This window comes from Drosophila kikkawai, chromosome 2L, assembly GCF_030179895.1.
Source record: "Drosophila kikkawai strain 14028-0561.14 chromosome 2L, DkikHiC1v2, whole genome shotgun sequence".
In the NCBI taxonomy this organism is placed as follows: domain Eukaryota; kingdom Metazoa; phylum Arthropoda; class Insecta; order Diptera; family Drosophilidae; genus Drosophila; species Drosophila kikkawai.
Genome location: NC_091728.1, coordinates 31,036,603 through 31,059,264, shown reverse-complemented (window position 1 = coordinate 31,059,264; position 22,662 = coordinate 31,036,603).

The following is a 22,662-nucleotide window of genomic DNA, read 5'->3' as shown; positions in this document are numbered from 1 at the left end:
CCGGGTCAGCTAATGTAAAGTTTTGCCATTTTGACTTGTCTACCTCTACCTTATTTATTGGTAGGGCTTTCATTAATTTGGGCAATATTCTTGCCTCGGTTATTACATCCTTTTTTGATGTAGGGTCGTCAATAATTAATTTTATTTTATGTTTTGACACACATAAATCTGTTGAAGAAATTCCACTAATTTCTGTTTTTGCTTTTGCTTTTATTCGAGCAGCTTTAAAATTTGAGCTGCCTCCTCTGATATGATAGTGCTTTGGGATCCACTATCTATCAAAGCTCTTAAATTTTTAAAATCGCCATTTGCCGATTTTACCTTGATTTTTGCTGTTGCAAGCAACGCCTGAGTTGAAGTCACACAGGTGTTGACATTTTCCCTATTTTGGGAATATGCAATATGTAGCATTGAATGATGCCTTCTATTACACAGCGAACATAAATTTTCGCTGGTACATCTTCTGTTGTCAGGATGCTTAAGGCACCTTGTACATAATTGTACTTCATTTACGACTTCTAGTCGTTCTGTGGGATTCATACCCTTAAATTTGTGGCACTGCGTTACAATATGACCCATCATTTTGCAGATGTGGCACTTTACTTCATTCATATTTAAAAATTCGTTTCTTTTCGAACCATAATTATTTTTGGCAAAACTTTTTGAAAAATAAAAATTTCTATTGACAGGTTCTTCTTCCTGTACCGAGCTAGTGGAACTCAGCCGCTGCTCTAAAAATTCCATTACATCCGCTAATTGCTGGATGTCTTTGGTTTTTTTAACATGACTCTCATATAACTGAAGAGTCTGTGCATTAAATTTTCTGAGCACAATGTGAGCAAATAACACATCAACTTCATCGGACAGATTAGCCTTCAGTTTTAAAATGTGTATCGCTTCATTGATTGTGTCTATAAATAATTTAATCTGCCTAACGGAATCAATATTCAACATTGACAAATCCATTAGGCGATTTTGTTGGTCAGAGAATATTTTTCTCTTATTTTCGTACCGCTTGGTTAGAAGGTCCCAAGCGGCCCCATAATTTTCCTCTGTACCCATTAACAGATGGGCTACAACGTTTCTTGCCTCACCATTTAAGGCTGATTTCAAGTAGTTGAATTTTAGGGAAGTGCTAAGACTTTCCCTAGAATGGATTAATTCCATAAATAAATCATGAAATATGTCCCACTCTTTGGCATCACCGCCAAAGGTGGGAACCTCAATTTTTGGTAGGGTCGGTAGTTCTGGGGTGGTGTAAGTACCCTCAAATTTTTCTCCGACCCTCTCCTTTACTTGTTCATTTATCTCCAATGAGATATTTTGAACGTCAAACTCTAGCTCACTCAGTGCTGACTCCAAGTTTAAGCTACATGCTCCTACTTCCTTTTTTCGGTCGGAAATATTTTGCCAGAGGAAATGTATTTTATTTTTTCTTATACGCAAGGTTTCGCGTTTCTGGTTCTGTATATCCCTATAAGTTTCCTCAAGGTAATCTCTAAGCTTCTGAATTTGCTGCTCTAAAAACGGATGTTTGGCATCATCTTGACTACTTTGACTTTTCTTAACTGACTCCGCGATTTTTTCTCGAATTTGTCTAAAGGCATCAAATATTCGGTCATAACTCTTTTTGCTAAAATATTCATGGTCTATGGGGCCTAATCTAACTAGCATTTTGTGATTGGTTTGAGCTTCTCTCTCCAACTCATTCACATATTTTATTTCCTGACTTGACAATACTACATCTCCATATAGGATCTCCCCACAGACCTTATTAATTTCTGACTGCCTTTTCAGCAGGCTCAAAATTTGCTCGGACAACATCTTTTTATACCCTTGCAGGGTATTATAATTTCAGTCAGAAGTTTGCAACGCAGTGAAGGAGACGTTTCCGACCCTATAAAGTATATATATTCTTGATCAGCATCAACAGCCGAGTCGATCTAGCCATGTCCGTCTGTCCGTCTGTCTGTCTGTCCGTCTGTCTGTCTGTCCGTCTGTCTGTCTGTCTGTCCGTCTGTCTGTCTGTCTGTTTCTACGCAAACTAGTCCCTCAGTATTAAAGCTATCTGAATGAAACTTTGCATATAGTCTTCTATATGCTCTCACTGCTATATATGTCGGAACGGGCCGGATCGGACGACTATATCATATAGCTGCCATACAAATGTTCGATAAATTATTAGAAAAAAAATTATAACTTAGCTGTTTTCCAACATATGTGCACTATTTTTTACATATGACCATTTTATATTATTTCTGAATTTTGGTAAAAATTTTATGAAAATCGGACGACTATATCATATAGCTGCCATAGGAACGAGCAGGAAATTAATAGAAAAAAAATTATAACTTCGTTGTTTTTCAAACTATTTTTATCTACTCTGAGATAAAGGCTTATTTTATTAGTTTAGAATTTTGTTATAAATTTTATGAAAATCGGACAACTATATCATATAGCTGCCATATAAACCGATCGGTAGGTGTAGGGAAAATGTAAAACTGGGAATGTAAAACTGTAACTGTCAAACTCTCAACATAATAAGTATAGGTAGAATGCAATGAAATAATATCTGCAAGGGTATACAAACTTCGGCGTGCCGAAGTTAGCTTCCTTTCTTGTTTTTTTTTTTTTTATCAAAATTATCTTACTATTATATATATGTAAGCAGCCGATATATCGAGGAGTTAGCAGTACGGGTTTGAGAGAGAAGAGTTGGCAGTGTCGTCTAGCAGAAACCCATAGCCGAAAGTAGTTTGAAAGCTGTAAAACAAAACGTTGTAATTGAATCGTCGCAGTTGTCATTTGTCAATTAGCCTATATATAACCGCATATTATCAATAAACTATAATCACATATCTACATTTGGGGGCTCAACCTTGCTCAACCTTGCTCAATCGTGTCGAAACGTGCGCTGATGAAAACTTAAATGTGTCGACGTTGTTACAAAAAATGCAAAGTTACGCTGAATAGTATTTGTTCAAAAACGTGCAGTAGAACATGAAAAGAGGAAGTACTCCGAAAAAAGCCGCAAATACACCGAGAAAAGCCGCACCAAAACCAGCAGTGCAACAGAGACAGAAAATTGAAACGAAGCCTCTAGCCGTACAAAATCCGTTAGAACCACCGAAACCAGCAGTGCAACAGAGACAACCATATAACACTCGATCTACAGTTGGCGAAAAGAACAAGTATATGGCGGAAGCAGAAACACAAAGGGAAGACGACAAATTGGCTTTGAATCAATTGAAAACCCCAACGGTGGAACAACAAGTTTTGCAAAACAGTGAAAATCTGGAGGAAATAGTGAAGTTTTTAAGCTTGCAATGCCAAAATGCTCAGAAAGCACAAAGCACCAGTATAATTTCACCAGAAAGTTTTTCGAAGTTTGATGGACAAAATATTCCGGTAGAGCAGTGGTTTGTGAACTTTGAAAAAAATGCAGATGCCTACGTCTTGGATGAAAAGCAGCGTTATGTACAAGCTCGCAGTAAAATGACCAAAGCAGCAGCTTTGTTCTTGAACACAGTCTTCGTTGGAACATACAATGAGCTGAAAAGTGTGTTGATCGCTGAATTTAAACGTACATACGCTAGCGCTGATGTACATAAGAAGCTGGGTGAGAAAAAGAAACAAGAAGCTGAATCGTTCCACGAGTATGTTCTGCAGATGAGGCAAATTGCAGCGCTCGTTGATGGCGTGGATGTAATGTCAGTTATTCGGTACATCGTCGACGGCTTAAACATTAAAAACGAGTACAAATACAGCATGTACAGTTGCAAGTCGTATGATGAACTACAGAGCCAGTATGCAATATTCGAGCAGATGACACAACGCGAACCAGTGCATAAGCATACAGCCGGAGCAGGAAAAAAACCAGACTACGCTGGAAGAGCAGTGCATTGTTTCAATTGTGGGTCAACAGCACATCTCAGGAAGGATTGTCAATCTGCAACTAAATGTTTCAAGTGCGGTGAAACTGGTCACATGTCGAGAAATTGCCCAAAAGCTGTGCAAAGCGTAAAAGTAATACGTGACAATAACCGCCTTAAATGTGTTGTCATCAATAAAGTCGCCATCGATTGCTTGGTTGACACAGGTGCCGATGTGTCCATCGTTAAAGGCAGCGTGTTTAAAATGTTTCCGGATGCACAATTGGAGAAGTCTGTAGCACTGCTGAGAGGCCTTGGCAACACGAAAACATTCACAAAAGGATTCTTTTTTGCTGATGTGCTGGTAGACAACATAAAAGTTCAGCAGAAATTCGTCGTGGTGCCGGATGACAAACTGGAGTACAACGGTCTGCTGGGCTACGATTTTATGTCCAAGTTCTGCGTCGTTTTGGATAAGGATGGCTTTCACTTTTCTCAGAAGGTTGCGCCGGTGGAACAAGAGGCGCACAATGAGCTAAGTATATATAATGTTGTCGAAGCCGATATTGAAATCCATACTCTTCTGCAGTTCGAACCAGTGATACGATCCATGGTTAAGTCCTATAAGCCGGAATCGCCCGCTGCTAAAAGCCCAATCGAGCTGAAGATTGTGCCAAAGGAGAAGATGACACCATTTAAACAGCAGCCCAGCCGGTACTCTATGGTTGAATGCGAAGCGATCCGCGATCAAGTTGCGGAATGGCTGCAAAGCGGAGTAGTACGCAAGTCGACGTTGAATTTTGCCAGCAGAGTCGTCACATCGTCAAAAAGAAGGTTGGATCCAACAGAGTCTGCGTTGATTTTCGTCAACTCAACGCCATGGTTTTAAAGGACTGCTTTCCCGTGCCGCTTATGGATGATGTCCTCGAGAAGCTGCAGGCAGCGAAGCTGTTTGTTGTAATGGATTTGGAAAACAGTTTTTTCCACGTTCCGGTAGAAGAGGAGAGTCGAAAATACACAGCTTTTATAACAAAGGAAGGCCTGTTCGAATTCAATAAGACGCCCTTTGGATTCACAAACTCGCCAGCAACGTTCATACGTTTTATAAACGCCGTTTTCCAAGATCTGGTTTTCCGAGATGTTATGCAAATCTATATGGATGACATAATAATATACGGCATGACAGCAGACGAGTGCTTGAAGAAGCTGAAATTAGTCCTGGAGGTTGCTGCTCGTTTTTCATTAATCATAAAATGGAAAAAGTGCCGTTTCCTTGAAAGCAAGATCGATTTCCTTGGACATACAGTTGAAAACGGAAGGATTTGGCCAGGCTTCGAAAAAACTCGAGCAGTGAAGCAATTTGCTGTCCCGGCAAATGTTAAAGCAGTGCAGTCGTTCTTGGGTCTGACTGGATTCCTTCGCAAGTTCATAAAAGGATACGCACACATAGCAAGACCACTAACAAACCTGCTGAAAAAGGATGCCGAATTTAAGATGGACACCGAGGAGCTGAACGCATTTAATCAGCTGAAGGCTAGCCTTTGCCAAGAACCAGTTCTTCGCATCTATTCGCAGAATGCACACACGGAACTACATACAGACGCATCGAAAGATGGCTTTGGCGCGACGTTGCTGCAGCGGTTTGGGGAGAATCTTCACCCAATATTTTTCTGGAGCAAGAAGACCTCGGAAAGCGACTCCAAACGACACAGTTATATTCTGGAGGTCAAAGCAGCATATTTGGCGATCGAGAAGTTTAGACACTACCTGCTGGGTGTTAACTTCGTATTGGTAACTGACTGCGCGGCGTTTACTCAAACAATCAAGAAGAAAGATGTTCCTCGCGAGGTTGCTCAATGGATTTTGTCCTTACAGGAGTATTCGTTTGCAGTGGAGCATCGTAGCGCTGATCGGATGAAACATGTTGACTGCTTAAGCCGATTTCCAAGTGTTCTGCTGGTGGGAACAGAAATATCAGCCCGTCTTAAGAAAGCACAACGGATGGACGAGTTCATTAATGCAGTCATATGTATCCTGGTGAAAGGACCATACCAAGAGTATAAACTGAAAGGCGATGTTTTGTACAAGCATATGGATGGACGTGATCTAATAGTTGTACCCAAGGCAATGGAACATGAAATTATAACTGGAGCTCATTCAGATGGACATTTTGCGTTAACAAAAACAATGCACAGCCTGCAGCAGCAATTTTTTATCCCACACATGGAGCGGAAGGTGTCCCAGGTTATCGCCACATGCATAAAGTGCATAATGACCAATAAGAAGACAGGTAAACAGGAAGGTTATCTGAACTGCATAGACAAAGGAGGTCAACCGTTACAGACGCTGCATCTAGATCATTTAGGCCCAATGGATTCTACGGCGAAACTGTACAAATACATTTTTGCAATGGTCGATGGATTTTCAAAGTTCGTGTGGTTGTTTGCTACAAAATCTACAGGGGCCGATGAAGTTATCAAGAAGCTGGAAGAATGGTCAAAAATATTTGGATTTCCTGCTCGCATCGTGACTGATAGAGGTGCAGCTTTCACTTCAGACGCTTTTGAGGAATTCGTCAAACAGAATGGCATTCAGCACGTATGGACAACAACTGGAGTGGCTAGAGGCAACGGCCAGATAGAGCAAGTCAATCGCGTAATCCTGTCCATTATTAGTAAACTTTCTGCAGATGATACAACAAAATGGTATAGGTTCGTTGCCGATGTACAAAAAGCAATCAACTCGCATATTCATTCGACTACACAGAAAGCACCGTTTGAGCTTATGTTTGGTACGAAGATGCTGACCAACATTACAGACAAGCTAACTTCGATCCTGGAACAGGAACTGATGGAAGACTTTGAGATGGAAGGACAGGAAATGCGTCGCGAAGCTAGGATGGAGATACAGAAAGCCCAGGATGTGTATAAGCAAAATTATGACAAGAAGAGAAAGAAGGAGGCCACATATAAAGAAGGAGACTTGGTCGCTATTAAGCGGACGCAGTTCGTCGCCGGTAGGAAACTTGCCAATTCTTTTCTTGGTCCTTACGAAGTGGTAAAGGTCAAACGCTGTGGCCGCTATGAAGTCAAGAAGGCTGCCGATTTTGAAGGGCCGAATTATACATCCACAAGCGTAGATAATGTCAAGTTATGGAGGTATGTTGCAGAAAATGAAGACTTGTTGTCGTCTGGGACAGACGACGAGGAGCAGGATGACCGAATGTAAGCAGCCGATATATCGAGGAGTTAGCAGTACGGGTTTGAGAGAGAAGAGTTGGCAGTGTCGTCTAGAAGTTGCTGAAGATCTAAGTTGGAAGCAGAAGCTTATACACATCCTGGGCTTTCTGTATCTCCATCCTAGCTTCGCGACGCATTTCCTGTCCTTCCATCTCAAAGTCTTCCATCAGTTCCTGTTCCAGGATCGAAGTTAGCTTGTCTGTAATGTTGGTCAGCATCTTCGTACCAAACATAAGCTCAAACGGTGCTTTCTGTGTAGTCGAATGAATATGCGAGTTGATTGCTTTTTGTACATCGGCAACGAACCTATACCATTTTGTTGTATCATCTGCAGAAAGTTTACTAATAATGGACAGGATTACGCGATTGACTTGCTCTATCTGGCCGTTGCCTCTAGCCACTCCAGTTGTTGTCCATACGTGCTGAATGCCATTCTGTTTGACGAATTCCTCAAAAGCGTCTGAAGTGAAAGCTGCACCTCTATCAGTCACGATGCGAGCAGGAAATCCAAATATTTTTGACCATTCTTCCAGCTTCTTGATAACTTCATCGGCCCCTGTAGATTTTGTAGCAAACAACCACACGAACTTTGAAAATCCATCGACCATTGCAAAAATGTATTTGTACAGTTTCGCCGTAGAATCCATTGGGCCTAGATGATCTAGATGCAGCGTCTGTAACGGTTGACCTCCTTTGTCTATGCAGTTCAGATAACCTTCCTGTTTACCTGTCTTCTTATTGGTCATTATGCACTTTATGCATGTGGCGATAACCTGGGACACCTTCCGCTCCATGTGTGGGATAAAAAATTGCTGCTGCAGGCTGTGCATTGTTTTTGTTAACGCAAAATGTCCATCTGAATGAGCTCCAGTTATAATTTCATGTTCCATTGCCTTGGGTACAACTATTAGATCACGTCCATCCATATGCTTGTACAAAACATCGCCTTTCAGTTTATACTCTTGGTATGGTCCTTTCACCAGGATACATATGACTGCATTAATGAACTCGTCCATCCGTTGTGCTTTCTTAAGACGGGCTGATATTTCTGTTCCCACCAGCAGAACACTTGGAAATCGGCTTAAGCAGTCAACATGTTTCATCCGATCAGCGCTACGATGCTCCACTGCAAACGAATACTCCTGTAAGGACAAAATCCATTGAGCAACCTCGCGAGGAACATCTTTCTTCTTGATTGTTTGAGTAAACGCCGCGCAGTCAGTTACCAATACGAAGTTAACACCCAGCAGGTAGTGTCTAAACTTCTCGATCGCCAAATATGCTGCTTTGACCTCCAGAATATAACTGTGTCGTTTGGAGTCGCTTTCCGAGGTCTTCTTGCTCCAGAAAAATATTGGGTGAAGATTCTCCCCAAACCGCTGCAGCAACGTCGCGCCAAAGCCATCTTTCGATGCGTCTGTATGTAGTTCCGTGTGTGCATTCTGCGAATAGATGCGAAGAACTGGTTCTTGGCAAAGGCTAGCCTTCAGCTGATTAAATGCGTTCAGCTCCTCGGTGTCCATCTTAAATTCGGCATCCTTTTTCAGCAGGTTTGTTAGTGGTCTTGCTATGTGTGCGTATCCTTTTATGAACTTGCGAAAGAATCCAGTCAGACCCAAGAACGACTGCACTGCTTTAACATTTGCCGGGACAGCAAATTGCTTCACTGCTCGAGTTTTTTCGAAGCCTGGCCAAATCCTTCCGTTTTCAACTGTATGTCCAAGGAAATCGATCTTGCTTTCAAGGAAACGGCACTTTTTCCATTTTATGATTAATGAAAAACGAGCAGCAACCTCCAGGACTAATTTCAGCTTCTTCAAGCACTCGTCTGCTGTCATGCCGTATATTATTATGTCATCCATATAGATTTGCATAACATCTCGGAAAACCAGATCTTGGAAAACGGCGTTTATAAAACGTATGAACATTGCTGGCGAGTTTGTGAATCCAAAGGGCGTCTTATTGAATTCGAACAGGCCTTCCTTTGTTATAAAAGCTGTGTATTTTCGACTCTCCTCTTCTACCGGAACGTGGAAAAAACTGTTTTCCAAATCCATTACAACAAACAGCTTCGCTGCCTGCAGCTTCTCGAGGACATCATCCATAAGCGGCACGGGAAAGCAGTCCTTTAAAACCATGGCGTTGAGTTGACGAAAATCAACGCAGACTCTGTTGGATCCAACCTTCTTTTTGACGATGACGACTCTGCTGGCAAAATTCGACGTCGACTTGCGTACTACTCCGCTTTGCAGCCATTCCGCAACTTGATCGCGGATCGCTTCGCATTCAACCATAGAGTACCGGCTGGGCTGCTGTTTAAATGGTGTCATCTTCTCCTTTGGCACAATCTTCAGCTCGATTGGGCTTTTAGCAGCGGGCGATTCCGGCTTATAGGACTTAACCATGGATCGTATCACTGGTTCGAACTGCAGAGGAGTATGGATTTCAATATCGGCTTCGACAACATTATATATACTTAGCTCATTGTGCGCCTCTTGTTCCACCGGCGCAACCTTCTGAGAAAAGTGAAAGCCATCCTTATCCAAAACGACGCAGAACTTGGACATAAAATCGTAGCCCAGCAGACCGTTGTACTCCAGTTTGTCATCCGGCACCACGACGAATTTCTGCTGAACTTTTATGTTGTCTACCAGCACATCAGCAAAAAAGAATCCTTTTGGGAATGTTTTCGTGTTGCCAAGGCCTCTCAGCAGTGCTACAGACTTCTCCAATTGTGCATCCGGAAACATTTTAAACACGCTGCCTTTAACGATGGACACATCGGCACCTGTGTCAACCAAGCAATCGATGGCGACTTTATTGATGACAACACATTTAAGGCGGTTATTGTCACGTATTACTTTTACGCTTTGCACAGCTTTTGGGCAATTTCTCGACATGTGACCAGTTTCACCGCACTTGAAACATTTAGTTGCAGATTGACAATCCTTCCTGAGATGTGCTGTTGACCCACAATTGAAACAATGCACTGCTCTTCCAGCGTAGTCTGGTTTTTTTCCTGCTCCGGCTGTATGCTTATGCACTGGTTCGCGTTGTGTCATCTGCTCGAATATTGCATACTGGCTCTGTAGTTCATCATACGACTTGCAACTGTACATGCTGTATTTGTACTCGTTTTTAATGTTCAAGCCGTCGACGATGTACCGAATAACTGACATTACATCCACGCCATCAACGAGCGCTGCAATTTGCCTCATCTGCAGAACATACTCGTGGAACGATTCAGCTTCTTGTTTCTTTTTCTCACCCAGCTTCTTATGTACATCAGCGCTAGCGTATGTACGTTTAAATTCAGCGATCAACACACTTTTCAGCTCATTGTATGTTCCAACGAAGACTGTGTTCAAGAACAAAGCTGCTGCTTTGGTCATTTTACTGCGAGCTTGTACATAACGCTGCTTTTCATCCAAGACGTAGGCATCTGCATTTTTTTCAAAGTTCACAAACCACTGCTCTACCGGAATATTTTGTCCATCAAACTTCGAAAAACTTTCTGGTGAAATTATACTGGTGCTTTGTGCTTTCTGAGCATTTTGGCATTGCAAGCTTAAAAACTTCACTATTTCCTCCAGATTTTCACTGTTTTGCAAAACTTGTTGTTCCACCGTTGGGGTTTTCAATTGATTCAAAGCCAATTTGTCGTCTTCCCTTTGTGTTTCTGCTTCCGCCATATACTTGTTCTTTTCGCCAACTGTAGATCGAGTGTTATATGGTTGTCTCTGTTGCACTGCTGGTTTCGGTGGTTCTAACGGCTTTTGTACGGCTAGAGGCTTCGTTTCAATTTTCTGTCTCTGTTGCACTGCTGGTTTTGGTGCGGCTTTTCTCGGTGTATTTGCGGCTTTTTTCGGAGTACTTCCTCTTTTCATGTTCTACTGCACGTTTTTGAACAAATACTATTCAGCGTAACTTTGCATTTTTTGTAACAACGTCGACACATTTAAGTTTTCATCAGCGCACGTTTCGACACGATTGAGCAAGGTTGAGCAAGGTTGAGCCCCCAAATGTAGATATGTGATTATAGTTTATTGATAATATGCGGTTATATATAGGCTAATTGACAAATGACAACTGCGACGATTCAATTACAACGTTTTGTTTTACAGCTTTCAAACTACTTTCGGCTATGGGTTTCTGCTTCTGCTTGCAACTTAGATCTGCTTTTCTCCGACAACTTCTGCACACGTACTCCTCTTCAGCAACTTCTAGACGACACTGCCAACTCTTCTCTCTCAAACCCGTACTGCTAACTCCTCGATATATCGGCTGCTTACATATATATAATAGTAAGATAATTTTGATAAAAAAAAAAAAAAACAAGAAAGGAAGCTAACTTCGGCACGCCGAAGTTTGTATACCCTTGCAGATATTATTTCATTGCATTCTACCTATACTTATTATGTTGAGAGTTTGACAGTTACAGTTTTACATTCCCAGTTTTACATTTTCCCTACACCTACCGATCGGTTTATATGGCAGCTATATGATATAGTTGTCCGATTTTCATAAAATTTATAACAAAATTCTGAACTAATAAAATAAGCTTATATCTCAGAGTAGATAAAAATAGTTTGAAAAACAACGAAGTTATAATTTTTTTTCTATTAATTTCCTGCTCGTTCCTATGGCAGCTATATGATATAGTCGTCCGATTTTCATAAAATTTTTACCAAAATTCAGAAATAATATAAAATGGTCATATGTAAAAAATAGTGCACATATGTTGGAAAACAGCTAAGTTATAATTTTTTTTCTAATAATTTATCGAACATTTGTATGGCAGCTATATGATATAGTCGTCCGATCCGGCCCGTTCCGACATATATAGCAGTGAGAGCATATAGAAGACTATATGCAAAGTTTCATTCAGATAGCTTTAATACTGAGGGACTAGTTTGCGTAGAAACAGACAGACAGACAGACGGACAGACAGACAGAAAGACGGACAGACAGACAGACGGACAGACAGACAGACGGACAGACGGACATGGCTAGATCGACTCGGCTGTTGATGCTGATCAAGAATATATATACTTTATAGGGTCGGAAACGTCTCCTTCACTGCGTTGCAAACTTCTGACTGAAATTATAATACCCTGCAAGGGTATAAAAAGATGTTGTCCGAGCAAATTTTGAGCCTGCTGAAAAGGCAGTCAGAAATTAATAAGGTCTGTGGGGAGATCCTATATGGAGATGTAGTATTGTCAAGTCAGGAAATAAAATATGTGAATGAGTTGGAGAGAGAAGCTCAAACCAATCACAAAATGCTAGTTAGATTAGGCCCCATAGACCATGAATATTTTAGCAAAAAGAGTTATGACCGAATATTTGATGCCTTTAGACAAATTCGAGAAAAAATCGCGGAGTCAGTTAAGAAAAGTCAAAGTAGTCAAGATGATGCCAAACATCCGTTTTTAGAGCAGCAAATTCAGAAGCTTAGAGATTACCTTGAGGAAACTTATAGGGATATACAGAACCAGAAACGCGAAACCTTGCGTATAAGAAAAAATAAAATACATTTCCTCTGGCAAAATATTTCCGACCGAAAAAAGGAAGTAGGAGCATGTAGCTTAAACTTGGAGTCAGCACTGAGTGAGCTAGAGTTTGACGTTCAAAATATCTCATTGGAGATAAATGAACAAGTAAAGGAGAGGGTCGGAGAAAAATTTGAGGGTACTTACACCACCCCAGAACTACCGACCCTACAAAAAATTGAGGTTCCCACCTTTGGCGGTGATGCCAAAGAGTGGGACATATTTCATGATTTATTTATGGAATTAATCCATTCTAGGGAAAGTCTTAGCACTTCCCTAAAATTCAACTACTTGAAATCAGCCTTAAAAGGTGAGGCAAGAAACGTTGTAGCCCATCTGTTAATGGGTACAGAGGAAAATTATGGGGCCGCTTGGGACCTTCTAACAAAGAGGTACGAAAATAAGAGAAAAATATTCTCTGACCAACAAAATCGCCTAATGGATTTGTCAATGTTGAATATTGATTCCGTTAGGCAGATTAAATTATTTATAGACACAATCAATGAAGCGATACACATTTTAAAACTGAAGGCTAATCTGTCCGATGAAGTTGATGTGTTATTTGCTCACATTGTGCTCAGAAAATTTAATGCACAGACTATTCAGTTATATGAGAGTCATGTTAAAAAAACCAAAGACATCCAGCAATTAGCGGATGTAATGGAATTTTTAGAGCAGCGGCTGAGTTCCACTAGCTCGGTACAGGAAGAAGAACCTGTCAATAGAAATTTTTATTTTTCAAAAAGTTTTGCCAAAAATAATTATGGTTCGAAAAGAAACGAATTTTTAAATATGAATGAAGTAAAGTGCCACATCTGCAAAATGATGGGTCATATTGTAACGCAGTGCCACAAATTTAAGGGTATGAATCCCACAGAACGACTAGAAGTCGTAAATGAAGTACAATTATGTACAAGGTGCCTTAAGCATCCTGACAACAGAAGATGTACCAGCGAAAATTTATGTTCGCTGTGTAATAGAAGGCATCATTCAATGCTACATATTGCATATTCCCAAAATAGGGAAAATGTCAACACCTGTGTGACTTCAACTCAGGCGTTGCTTGCAACAGCAAAAATCAAGGTAAAATCGGCAAATGGCGATTTTAAAAATTTAAGAGCTTTGATAGATAGTGGATCCCAAAGCACTATCATATCAGAGGAGGCAGCTCAAATTTTAAAGCTGCTCGAATAAAAGCAAAAGCAAAAACAGAAATTAGTGGAATTTCTTCAACAGATTTATGTGTGTCAAAACATAAAATAAAATTAATTATTGACGACCCTACATCAAAAAAGGATGTAATAACCGAGGCAAGAATATTGCCCAAATTAATGAAAGCCCTACTAATAAATAAGGTAGAGGTAGACAAGTCCAAATGGCAAAACTTTACATTAGCTGACCCGGACTTTAATAAGACAGGTCGAGTTGATGTAATTATTGGAGCGGATTTATATACGCATATCATGAAGAGAGGTTTGGCAAAAATAGATGGTTTGCTAGGTCAGAATACTAAGTTTGGGTGGATTGTCTCTGGGAGAACTAAGTCCAAGGGCACTCAGTCAATAGGGAAAAATCATTTTATAAGTACCACCATATGTAGACCTATTTTAAAGATTCCTGTTTAAGATAAAAAATTAGTAGAAGAATCAAAGCCACAAGCAATGGCAAAAGTTAGAAAATTTGAGGAAAAATTCAAAAAGAGAGGTAAATGGAAAAGGAATATGCCCCATTTAGAAAAGGGTTAAGTGTGCATCACATATTGGGTCATACCTCTTTAATAATATGTATTTGAAATTTTATTGTATTTTTTGAGAATTTGATAAACTAAAATCCTACACTTGCTGGCCCTTGGCAGAATGTTCACACATGAACATGAAATTATGTTTGTAATTTGAATTGAATTGTATTTGTGAAATTTAATAATTAAAATGAAATTGTAATTGTTTATTAAGCCATGATACAGAGGCCGTTGTAAAATATAAGTTGCGAAATTAATAATATCATATAAATAAATACAGTCCACTTATTTTTTATTGCAACTAATTTAAATATACACCCACACCTTGCTGGCCCTTGGCAGAATGTTCAAACATGAACACGGTTATAGATAAGACGCATCTGTTAAGCATTAAATAAATCTCTGCCGCAGTGCACGGTCTAGCACTTGTGTGCATAGCTATAAGAAACCGCCACTTGAGCCTATGTAACAAGTAACCCGAAATATGACCTCCTGTGAGCGGTCTGGGTTTGTTGAAGAAATTTACGATCGGGTTGACATGTGCACACTTATTGCGCTTAGAATATTTCTCGCGATCGGGAACTGTCCGATGCGTGGGTCTAGAACTAAGAAAGCTGTAAAACAAAACGTTGTAATTGAATCGTCGCAGTTGTCATTTGTCAATTAGCCTATATATAAGCGCATATTATCAATAAACTATAATCACATATCTACATATATATATATATTTTTTTTTTTTCAGTCACCGACTACATCTCATTGAGTGCGGACGTCTGTAGCTTATCTCCCGGCAGTTCTTTTCGTGCGACTTACGATCCCGTCTTTCTTACGATCACCCGAACTCCGATCTCTATCAAAGAACAACAAAAATTAGTGACCATGGCCCCCGGGCCTCCCAATTTGGGGGACAACCGCTTTGCACCTATAAGTGCAAGCCCTAAAACAAAAAAAAAGACCTTACCAAAAGTTCTCCGATGAATTCCCAGAACTACCCGAAACAGTTCAAAAAAACCCAAAGTTCATCATTATTTCTGCAAAAAACTCAGATAAAAAAATCACCGATTTCTCCTGCTTCGCGGTTCATCGTGCACTCCAGCTTATCAGCAAAGAGGTAATATCCATTTCCTCCCTGAAGGATGGCAATTTATTGATTCTGGTCAAAACCAAAACCGACGCCGAAAAGTTCATGAAAGCCGACCGCCTACATGAAATCTGCGAAATTGAAGCCAAGTACCACGATTCACTGAATTTTGTCAAGGAGACCATCTATGCGCCCTACTTAATTAACGTTTCTGAAGCTGAAATCAAGACCGAACTGAAATCCCAGAATGTTCACGACGTCTTCAAATTCACCCGGACAACTGATGGAGTAACCAAGGCCACTGGCGTGATCTTGGTAACCTTCGACCTATATAATCTGCCTAGCAAACTCGATATTTGAGGGAGACAGTCAAGGTCAGGGAATACGTACCCAACCCGATGAGGTGCAAAAACTGCCAAAAACTTGGACATACTGCAAAATACTGTAAAAACACTGCCAAGTGTGTTACCTGCAACCTCCCCCCTCACGCTCCTACAACATGCACTCGAACAGAATGCGCAAACTGTGCTGATAAGCACCCTGCCTCTTCACCCGTCTGCCCATCATACAAACACCAAAAAGAAATATTACGCATAAAAACATCAAAAAAATGCAGCATGCGCGAAGCAAAAATTCTTCACAAACAGCAACAACAGGTCTTATCTCCAAAAAACACTTCGGCCACCTTCGCGACCGTCGTCGCTCCCCAAAAATCATCGACTACAACAACAACAACAACAAACCAACAAAACAAGCAGACCATCAACAACCAGACAACCACAGCAGCCTCCAAAGCGAAAGAAATTTCTGCCGGTCCGGCACCCACCCCCTCTCCCTCCCCCTCCCTCCCCAACTCCTACAACCCCTCCCCACACTTCCCCCTCGCCCTCCCCAAACTCCTCTAGCAAATGAAGTGAACCAAATAAATACAAATCAATTTATGATGCTATGGATAAGTGTCGAGCTATAAATAATGAAGCTCGGGACTTTCTAAGAAAAACAAATAATATTAGTTCTCCAACGTATTCCGCCGATGACTCAGATGTCTCAGAATCTCACAGAAAAAACCCAAGTGATTCCGATTCAGAAATGGATCAGGACTAGTAGCAGTCTTGATTTTATAATGAATTAGAAAAATTTTTATTAATAACATACATATGCCTGTTAAAATTTTACAATGGAACATAAATGGTCTCTTCAACAACTACAATGAGCTCTCTCTAATACTAAACGACCATTCCCCCGATGTTTTATGCAAGAAACCCACTTGCCCCATAACTTTCAAAACTTCATCTGCCCAAAAGCCTATGTCGGCTATTTTCATAATTTTCCACACACCACCACAAGCAAGCAAGGTATCGGAGTGCTCATTAAGAAGCAAATCCCACATACCTACAAAGTAATAGACTCAAATATTCTTTGTACTGCCCTGCAACTTAGTCTCGATAGGCTAATTACGATATTAAATATCTACATCCCCCCCTCACAAGCTTTCACCAGCAGTGATATCTTAAATATCAGCAACCAGTTTACAGGTCCCCTTCTAATGTTAGGTGACTTTAATGCATGGAGCCCCCTATGGGGCTCGCCGGCATCCAATGGACGTGGCAAAGCCCTAGAGCGAGCCATCGCCGATTCTAATATGATCACCCTCAACGACGGCTCAGCAACGCACATTTCTACCCACAATACCCTTACACACGTTGACATATCTTTAATTTCCCCACGAATTGCACACTTAACAAACTGGTCAATTTCCAAAACACCACATGGAAGTGATCACTTCCCTATTCACATTACTCTGTGTATAAATTCAAACCCTGACGGATCCCCCCCTTTGCCAAAATACAAAACTGACCTTGCTAATTGGAAACTTTTCGATATAACTTTTTAAAAAAAATCAAATTCTCAGTTCAAAAAGGCAGTCCTGGCAGCTAAACGATCCTGCCTGGACAAATTTACCTCACGCATCTCGCCCCTCTCCAGTTCAAAAAAAATATGGTCCGATGTTAAGCGTCTTAAGGGTGTGCCTCCCACCTTAATAAAATTCTTAAAAACCGAAACCGGCCTCATCACTTGTGAAAGCAAAATAGCTGATGAATTTGGTAATACTTGGTCAAAATACTCTGCCGACTGCAATTTCTCACAGAACTACGTCCAACTTAAGGAAAGCTACGCGAATAGCTCATACCAACCAATCTCGTTATGCAATTCTGCCAAGCAACTCGAACTAAATTTTACTATCCTGGAAATTGAACTTGCTATTCAAACCGCAAAAGGTAAATGTCCGGCTACGATAGAATATCTTATGCAATGCTTAAGAATATTCCGCTCTCTCTTAAGGTAACGCTTCTTGAGGTTTTTAACCTAATGCTTCACACCGGTTCCTACCCACACAGCTGGAAATCAGCCACAGTTATCCCTATTCCAAAGCCAAAGAAAACCAACCACGAGACAAATAATTTTCGTCCCATCTCCCTCCTCTCGTGTCTTGGCAAAATAATAGAGGAAATGATAGCTCGAAGGCTTATGTGGTTTATCACCCAAAAATCCCGCATTTCTCACTACCAAGTGGCATTTAAAAAAAAGCCATAGCACCATGGACGCTCTGTTGAGATTTCAACACTTCGTGTCGAGGGCCCTTTCCACAAAAAATCACGTATCCGTTATGGCTATGGATTTTGAAAAGGCCTACGATCGCGTGGGGTTACATTCAGTGTTACACCAGCTTGAACTCTGGGGTGTAACCTTATAAAAGCCTTTATGACCAATAGAACTTTTAGGGTCCGAGTTAACAACTCAACATCCAACCCATATAAGCTACACAACGGTATTCCTCAGGGTTCCCCTCTGTCAGTTTTACTCTTTATGATTGCCTTTGAAAAAATAACATCCATCTTTAACAGACCCAAAGATATATCCATTTCGCTGTATGCGGACGACGCTTTTATTTTCGCAAAAAAAAAAAAGATCTCAAATTCGTAAAAAAATCATTTTCTGAAGTTTTGGAAGAGCTGGAGCAATGGGGTACCTCATCCGGGGCGTCACTTTCCATTGAAAAATGTCAGGTCTTTCACATATGCCGCAAACACAATTGCAGCTTCCCCGAAATTTTATTCCGAAACAGCAACCTACAACAAACCGATAACTTAAAAATCTTAGGGATTACCTTCGACTCTAGGTTCTCTTTTAAAACACACTGCTTAATATTAAGAAAACAGTTAGAATCCCGCCTAAATATAATTAAATTTCTTAGTTCTAAATATTCACACGTACATATTAATACTCTTGTAAACATAACTAGAGCATAAATGCTCTCCAAAATAGATTACGGTCTCCCGATTTTTGGCTGGTGTGCAGCGGCGAATATAAAAAAAATACAACCACCATACCACACAGCAGCACGCAGATCAATTTACGCCTTTCCGACATCTCCGATTAAGTGCATACTAGCGGAGTGCGGTCTGCCCAGCATCCTTACAAGGATAAAAGAAACCACTATACGGCTAATCCCAAAACTGTACAGCACTCCGAATCGATTACTGGCCGACGATTTCAAAAGGGCATTCAAGGAAAGAAGGAAATACAAATGCCTTTCTACTCTCCGGATATGCGCCAACTACAGCAAAGAACTGGACTTACCCCCACCGAGCCGATACAAGTCCTCTGGGCCATCTCCACCCTGGTCCCGGAATCAACCAATTATCAACACCAATCTCCTTATCTCCAGCAAGCATCATACTCCCAGCATAGTATACCGCTCCCGGTACCAAAACGAAAAAGAAAACCTCGGAAGTAAACATTGGTTGTATACCGATGGTTCCAAAACTTTGGAATGAACCACATTCGCTGTCGTTGACGCAAATAACTCCATCATAGGGGGGGGGACCCTCCCACACTACAACTCCATATTTGTAGCAGAAGCCACTGCTATTCTATCAGCCTGCCGCATTGCCACCAATAACAAGGGGGCATTTGTTGTGTGCACCGACAGTCTATCTTCACTCCTGGCAATAAAAAATCCCGAATGTCGCGATCCCACTATACGGGAGATACGAAGGATAAGCTCACAGCTCTACAAAAAAATCACCTTCTTCTGGGTTCCTAGCCACCAGGGCATACAAGGAAACGAAAACGCAGACCTGGCAGCCCACAACATGGGCCTCTCACCAACCTTCAGATTTACTCCCATAAACTGCAAGGACATCTACAGCTTAATAAACCGCTACCTTGAAACCCAAAGGACAGATGAATGGAACACCTTTAACGACAGATACTGGGCATTTAACCCTACTTGCACCAAAATACCTCTCCCAGCTGCGATCGGGAGGCACCAGTGCATCACCTTTATCCGTCTCCGCATAGGACACACCCAACAAACCCACGAGCACTTATTAAAAGGAAACAACAACTCAAGTTGCAGTCTCTGCGGTGGTCTCCCGAACATCGACCATCTTTTGAACGATTGCCCTGGACTGGCCAGCATTAGGGGCTCCTTTTTTGGGCCTCAGCTGCCTTCACAAACCCTAGGATGCCCTTCCGCAGGAAACATAACCAAAAAGCAAAGCTCCGAATATAATCAACACAAAACTGTAAAATATGTAGATAAATGTAAATAAATTTAGCTATTAAATTAATAAACTAATAAGTAAAACCAAACACAGCCAGAGTCGAAGGTAGCCGAGCAGCCAGTGCTCGGTAATCTAACATTAAGTTTACCATTGTATGCTAAGCTTAATTTGTTAAATAAATAAATAAATAAATAAATTTTTTTTTTTAACTTATAATTCTAATAGTAAATTTGTGTCTTATTTTTTTCTGCCGCTGTCGTGGTTGCCGCTGCCGCTGTAGTTGCTGCCGCCGTAGTCGCTGCCGCCGTAGTCGCTGTAGTCGTAGTCGCTGCCGCCGTAGTCGCTGCTGCGCAGTAGTCGTTGCCGCCGTAGTCAGTTTTTTGCTGCTGCGGCTGTATTTGCCGCCGTTGTTGTCAGTTGTAGGATTTTTTTGCTGCGGATGTATTTGCCGCCGTTGTTGAATGATTTTGCACTGCTTCACTTTTCTTCTTTTTCCGCCGAGCACTGGGAGTTAGATTTTGTTCTTTTTATTTTTTTTTTCCAATTAAAATTTTTTTTTTTTTTTTTTTTTTGATTTTAATGCACTTCTTTTTTCTTTAGCACATTCACTACTGATGTTTTTCTTTTATTTTTTCCAAAAAAAGGCCTCAGTACGCCTCCTAACCATATATTTCAATGGTATTACAGCAACCTTTAGCTATGTCAAGCCCAAATCGTGCTTCAATTTAAACATAAAAAACTCTTTTGTGTTTTTTTGTTTTATAATATTATTCTCTGTTCCTTACCACGGGTGGGGGGAAACAAGAGATCTTTATTTTTGCAGCCTTAATCTTTTAAGGTGCTGGTTTAAAACTGTGAACCTCTTACCACAGGGGGGAAAGTTGCAGAGCGCACATTGGGCCAGCGAGCCGATAGTTCGACGAAAATTAAAGTTTTAAAGCTAGGTTCTTCAAATTTGGTACATATATTAGTGTCGATTCACATAAAAACATATATAAGTTTCAGACCGATCAGACCACGCCTTCCCTAGCCGCCCATATATGATAGGTTTCCTCTTATTGATATTTGTACGGTAATAAATAAATTAAATTCAACAAATGTTTTAAATTCATTTTTTTAACACTTAACCTTAATATTAATAAGTAAAAAATAACAATGCATTCAAAATGAATATAAATAAGTATTTTTCATTTTAAAATGTTCCTAACAGTCGTCTTCTACGTCAAGTTCTATTGAAAACGGATTTTCAGAGTCAGAATCTAAATCACTATCACTATTGCTCCGTGCTTAAGTCGAGTTCTATCAGTTCATCATAAATCCAACTCGTTACGGCAGATGCTCTATGATTGTTTTCTATATAGACATCAAACAGTTGCTCATATGTGATCTGAAACACAGCTACAATATGTCGAATTTATATATATAGGGGCAAAAAGATGCAAAAAAGCTTAATAAAACTAGTTTATATACACTTTGCACTTTAATGGCACATAGTTACTTTTTGGCACAAGTTGGCACAAAATTAGTTATAGTCTACAACAGATGGGTTACCAGGTTAGCTTTTTTCTACTTTTGGACAACACAAATAAACGCACACAAAGAACACATTAACAAACATGAACAAAATCTTTTTTAATACGAATATTCTACATACCTTTCCCTTTCTTTTCCATAATTTTAGTGAAAATAGCTTAAAGCACAACAATTTTGTCGCACTCGCAAGTAAACAAAATCTTTCTCGCGTTTTTGAGTTTCGTACGCACGCAATCAAAGAGTTGACTTTGAAGGGCTGCCAAAATTTCCGGGATGCATCAAAACAATTAAAATCTTTTGATTCATTTTAGTCAAAGTATATACTTTTCAAATTTTATTATTAAAATAGGTTTACTTTCTATGAAAAATTTGAATTTTCGTCGATATATCGGTTCGCTGGCCCAATGTGGAGCGGTCGAAGGACCAAAATGAAAGACCCTAAATAAATAAGAAGTCTTCATCAGTTGAGTTTTTGTAAGAAACTGATTTTATTTCATTCAAACCCTAGCTTATATAGCTAACATGAGAATGTACATTGTAGATCTTAGTTCTAGACCCACGCATCGGACAGTTTCCGATCGCGAGAAATATTCTAAGCGCAATAAGTGTGCACATGTCAACCCGATCGTAAATATCTTCAACAAACCCAGACCGCTCACAGGAGGTCATATTTCGGGTTACTTGTTACATAGGCTCAAGTGGCGGTTTCTTATAGCTATGCACACAAGTGCTAGACCGTGCACTGCGGCAGAGATTTATTTAATGCTTAACAGATGCGTCTTATCTATAATCTGCACACTTTTGTTAATAGTTTCCCGTTTACAACTTTTTGCAACGCTTTGCCATGCAAAAGTACTGATCCACGAAACACAACTACACTTTTTAAGATCGTTCTAAAAATACACTTAAACAAAACACCGCACAATTGGTCGTTCTAAAAATACACTTAAACAAAACACCGCACAATTGGACAAAAACACATATCAACGACACAAACATTGGTAAACTTTAGTTTTATATACCTGGACAGTAATTTTCCATATTTATGCATTTCAATTTTGTGTAAGCTTTCGCCA